This window comes from Dromiciops gliroides, chromosome 4 (assembly GCF_019393635.1).
Source record: "Dromiciops gliroides isolate mDroGli1 chromosome 4, mDroGli1.pri, whole genome shotgun sequence".
Taxonomy (NCBI): domain Eukaryota; kingdom Metazoa; phylum Chordata; class Mammalia; order Microbiotheria; family Microbiotheriidae; genus Dromiciops; species Dromiciops gliroides.
Window position 1 is genome coordinate 483,644,737 of NC_057864.1, and position 6,000 is coordinate 483,650,736.

A 6,000-nucleotide genomic window follows, 5' to 3' on the forward strand; every position below is an offset into this window, starting at 1 on the left:
CCTTCTCATCTGCCCCAAGAAGTGGCCATCTTCTTTGTCTGATACTTCTCTTTGCCCTAAGACAGCCTTAAAAAGACCCTTTCTTTGCTGTCCCAGGTCCTCCTGCCTGACCTCTGCTCATTCTAAGCTTTAGCATCCCTGATATAATAATTTTTTTTGTGTGTGAGGCAATTTGGGTTAAGTGACTTGCCCAGGGTCACACAGCTAGTAAGTGTTAAGTGTCTGAGGCTGGATTTGAACTCAGGTACTCCTGAATCTAGGGCTGGTGCTTTAACCACTGCGCCATCTAGCTGCTCCCTCAAATACTATTCTTATTGGGCCATGCCATTCATGTGTCCATCTTATGTGACACAGCCTGGCATACATCTTCACCAAATCACAGGATTTTAGCTTTGAAAGAGACCTTAGGGGGCAGCTAGATGGCGCAGTGGTTAAAGCACCAGCCCTGGATTCAGGAGTACCTGAGTTCAAATCCAGCCTCAGACACTTAACACTTACTAGCTATGTGACCCTGGGCAAGTCACTTAACCCCCTTGCCCCGCCAAAAAAAAGAAAAAAAGAAAAAAAGAAAGAGACCTTAGCAGCCAACAAGTTCAACCCCAAAGCCCCAGAAGGATTCTCAGCTGACAGCTGATTCTCATTGCCTGATTATCTCCCACCTTTTGCCTATTGCAGCAGCCTTCCCATCAGCCTCCCTGCCTAAAGGATCCTACTCCAATCCCTCTCCCACACAGCTGCCAGAGAGATTTTCCCTAAGTACAAATCTAGTCATATCCATTGTTTAAAAAGCCCACAACTTGGGTGGTTTCCTATTGACTCTGAGTTCATGTGTTGACTCCTCTCTTGGGCTTTGAAAGACCTTCACAATTTGCCCTCCACTCATCCTATCTTTCCCATCCCATTGGATATTATTATTATTATTATTTGTAGGGCAATGAGGGTTAAGTGACTTGCCCAGGGTCACACAGCTAGTGAGTGTCAAGTGTCTGAGGCCAGATTTGAACTCAGGTCCACCTGAATCCAGGGCTGGTGCTTTACCCACTGTGCCACCTAGCTGCCCCCAGACATTATTCTTTTAATCACACTCTCCTGTCCAGCCATTTCAGCCTTCCCTCCATGCATTACACGATGATACTTTATCTCCTGCCTCCACCTTTGCCCTGGCCACTTCCTAGTGCCTGAAATGCACTCCTCCTTCACCTCTGCCTCTTTGTTGTTGCTCAGTTATTTCTCAGTCACGTCTGACTTCATGCCCTGTTTGGGGTTTTCTTGGCAAAGATACTGGAGGGATTTGCTGTTAGAATGAGTCTTTTCCTGTGAGTTGCAACATCAGGGTTTCTCTCATCTCCCCAGTTGCTAGTCCTGCTTCTTGCCCCACCCCCAACTACCCTGTATTTATTTAATTTATCTTGATTCTGGCTACACTGAGAGCAGTACTCGTTGTCTCCCTGGATAGCATTTATGAGAGTAGGGGTTGTTTCCTTTTTTGTTTTTGTACTGTCAGCACCTAGGACAGTGCCTACCACTTTTTGTTGTTGAGTTACTTCTGTTGTGTCTGACTCTTTGTGACCCCATTTACAGTTTTCTTGGCAAAGATAACTGGAATGGTTTGCTATTTCCTTCTCAGTTTATTTTACAGATGAGGAAACTGAGGCAAACAAAGTTAAGTGGCTTGACCAGGATCACAAAGCCAACAAATGTCTGAGGTCAGATTTGAATTCAGGTCTTCCTGACTCCTGACCCAGGGATCTATCCACTGCACCACTTTGCTGCCCTGCCTAGCATATAGTAGGCAGTTAATAAATGTTCACTGGGTGGTTGACTGTTATGGATTATACTCAAGGTTCTTTGCCATTCTGGTTGCTCTCCAGTTTATCAATGTCCTTCTTAATCTGTGGTACCCAGAATTGAACACAATATTCTAAATGTGGTCTGACTGGGATAGAATACAGCAGGACTAGCACATCCTTGGGCAGCTAAGTGGTGCAGTGGATACATCACCAGGCCTGGAGTCATCAGGACCTGAGTTCAAATCTGACCCCAGACACTAGTTATATGACCCTGGACAAGTCACTTAACCCTGTTTGCCTTGATATTCCTTATCTGTAAAATGTGCTGGAGAAGAAAATGGCAAACAGCTCCAGCGTCTTTGCCAAAAAAAACCCAAATGGGGTCACAAAGAGTCAGACATGACTGAAAGGACTGAACAACAGCAACAGCACATTCTCACTTCTGTAACCTCTGCCTCTCCAGGCAGCCCTAAATCCCATCAGCATCTTTCAGTTGCCATGTCATCCTGCTGACTCATACTGAGCTTGCAGTCCACTGAAACCCCCTAGATCTTGTTTCAGGGAAAATATCATCAAACTATGCCTTCCCATCTTGTACCTGTGAATTGATTTTTTTGAACCTGAATAGAAGACTTTAAATGTGTATCTATCGAATTAAATCTTCTTAGATTTGATCCAATATTCTTGCCTGTCTAGATCCTTTTAGATTCTAACCAGAGTTGGGCTGGAGTCAGTTTGAACCAGCTCTCAAGGGCCATTGTTGAATTTTCAGTATGAATACTACACCAACAGGCAAATGTTACAAAGCTAGACTTGATTTATTTTTGTTTTTGATTGTGTAGATTTAAGAAAGTGCTGGACAAAATGTTAATGATGCAGATTAAACTTAAATATTCATGTGTGTACATTTTCTGAGAACCAGCTGTTAAATATTGGCCAGCATACCTCTGATTCAAACTATCTTATCCAATATGTTAGTGATTCTTCTCAGCTTTGAGTCATCTGTAAATTTGACAAGGAGAAAGAGAGAGAGGAGAAGAAGGAAAAGGAGGAGGAAGAGAAGGGAGAGAAACAGAGACAAAGAGACAGAGACCATGAGATTGTGAGATTGCTCCAGCAGATGTCAGGGCAGTTTAAATCCCCTGACCATTACTATTAATATCATGCCTCAGGGCAAGGCTTGTGATCTGCTTCCTAAACCAATTTCCTCTTTCTAGTCAGGTGGTCTGTAACATACTCTGATGTCAAAACTGCACCACTGACCTTATCTAAAAAGCTCTTTCCACTCTCCTTCCTAGATTTTCTCCCTTCTACAATACTCAATGCTCTACCACAAGCACTCCTCCCTTCCTATAATTAGGGGACAGGATTCTACTTAAGCCATCAAATGACCACAGCCCTTCACAGTGGAAGTGTAAATTAAACTGAAGTGTTTGAACATTGCTCTTCCTTGCTGTGAAAGCTAGCTTACGTTGGTATTTAGCAAGATGGCTAGTGATCGTCATCTGTGGACCAAAAATACCTACATGGTTGAGATCCCAGATTTTTCAACACAGTGGAGGCTCTGTGCCCACAGAGCTTGGTCAGAGAGTCAGGTGTTCTGTTCAAATCCTCTTTGTTTATTCTTTGGGTCAGGGGGTGGGGAGGGAGAGGGAAGATCACAGGTGAGAAAACAGGATCATAGAGGTTGTGTCTTGCCCAGGTTCACAAACGGTAATTCGGAAAGCCAGGATTCAAATTCAAGTCTGTCTCCAAATACCTTTGAACATTTCTAATTATTAGGAAGTTCTTTGGGAGGTAGGGGGTTTCTCTCCAACATCAAACCTAAATTTGCCATTTCTTCTCACTTTTGCTTCTGCCTTCTGGGGTCAAAAGATGTCTATCCCACTTCCCCAAACACTCGGGGATGCTTCCCTGAGGTTCCCCTGAAGACTTCTCTTTTCTGAAACATACCTTCCTGATTACTTCAGCTGATATTTTAGACTTCCTTTAGCTCCCAGGTTTTCCTCCTCTGGATGTGTTTAATCAATGTCCCTTCTAAAATGTGATGCCTGAAGCAGAACACAATGCTGTGGATGTGGTCTGATCCAAATAGAACACCTCCCCTTCCAGACCTTAGTTCCCTTCCCTCATGAGAGCCTCCCCCACCTGACTTATCTGTTCCTAAAATGCCATCCAAAAGAATACTGCCATTTGACACCTTCCCCCTCCCTCTTTAGTGGAGGATAGCCAAAGAGCCTGGCTGCCCCCATCACATCATAGAGTAGTGATGGGAGCTCATAAGGAAGCCCATGGTCAAGTTCCTTTCCCTTGGTCTTGTGATAAAATCATGGAATGTGAGGGGAGCAGGGCCCAGGAGCTAGTCAAGACAGAAAGTGGCCATGAAGGATGTGACCTCTGGCAGTAGAGGAGAAAGCCAATTGAGAATTGAAGAGAGAATTAGAGCTGGCAGGTGGAGTTGTGGAGAAGGCCTAGGTAGCTTAGCTGAATGACCTGCTCAGCAGAGATAAGTAGTGTGAGGACACCGGGAGAAGAAAAAACAACACAGCCCTGCTGTGACTGAGGTGTGAGCTACATGGCCAACATGTGTTGTCCACATGTGTTTACCTGTCTACCTGTGTACTCTTTGGAAGAACCCACTCTTTCCACTGACACTGAAAGTCATTTTAGAAGAGTAGACCCTAGATTTATGTGGGTAATATTTTCTTATGATGTTATCTCTGTAAATGCCTTTGATTTGAGCTATTATTTCTTTTGGCAGCTAGGTGGTGCAATCGTTAGAGTGCTGGACCTGGAGCCAGGAAGACTGAGTTCAAACCTGGCCTCAGACACTTACTAGCTGTGTGATCCTGGGCCAGTCACTTAAGCCTACTTGCCTCAGTTTCCTTTTCTGTCAAATGAGCTGGAGAAGGAAATGGAAAACCATTCTTGTATCTCTCCCAAGAAAACCCCAAATAGGGTCAAGAAGAGTCAGACAAGACTGAAACAACTAAACAACAATAACAAAATTATACATATTGGCTGACTATAAAAACATTTACATGCATGGAGCAGGGAGAGGTCATGAGCTATATAGTTTTAGGAATAAGGACGTCTCAAGTACTTTAAGCCTGGGGGTGGTTGGCCCTCTGGAGTACCAACCTGTGTGTGTAAGAGTAGGGGGTAGTGCTCAGAAGGGGAAGTGGGGAGGAAAATACAATACCAGAGCCAAAAGAAGAAATGGGCCAAGTCCAGACAGCATAGGGTCCCTTCCAGCAAGAAAATTCAATACACATTGAGGTAGGTTTGGCTTGCTTTTAAAGATTTTAAACATGTATATCTATACATAAGTGTTTATGACATGCCTTTTTTCACTAGATTTGTGAGAACTAGCTGTTTCAGATGGAAGAGAAAAGAAAATAGGGTTCTCAATAGTTTTTCTTCAACATATATCATTCTGAAAAGTGCTAGTAGGGAAGGAGACTCAAGAGAGCTCAGGGCAAGTGTTATAGCCAAAGGCAAGGCAGCTAACCCCACCTCCCCCAACTGGGGTCCTCTATCCATTTTGTGCATGATCCTCCCTTGTAATTGGCTTTGCCTTTTTGGATGGCCTGCCTGAGTGAGGCAGCTCAGAGCCCACTGTTATGTGATAAGAGAGTGGGTGTTTCTTCCTAACAGGGAGGAACTTCCTAGCCACTACACCCCAGCAGATGGTAATAGAGATAGCAACAGCTGGACTTGAAAAAGTTGGCAAACTACAACCCAGTTGTGCTCAGGAGATCAGAAGTTAATAATAGCTAACACTGGTATCAATAGAAGATACATTCATCAGAGACAACAGGTTGCAGACACAATGTGTCCAGCAGATAGCAAGCTGAGAATTCTGTAAGCGGCCACCAGGGATTGCCCCAACAATGAATGGTCCTGTCCACACCAATTCTTGGTTTTTCGCTTCCCCAGGACTTCCTGGTCTAACATGTTCCCCATGTGGGTGCTCTCTATGCACATTCCCTGGTCAGGTGTGTCTGACCTCATGTCCACGTTTCCCAAATATTCTCTGCACATATTCCCCAACTCACTCATGATGTAGTAACTTGGAGAGTATGTGCCTCGTGGTGAATGGGGGGGACATCTTTTCTAGTCACTTTATTCACTATGCTGTTTGAATCTTTATTAAGTTTAAGTTGAATTTTTAATTAAAAATTAAAAGTTGTTTGAACTAACTCATCCT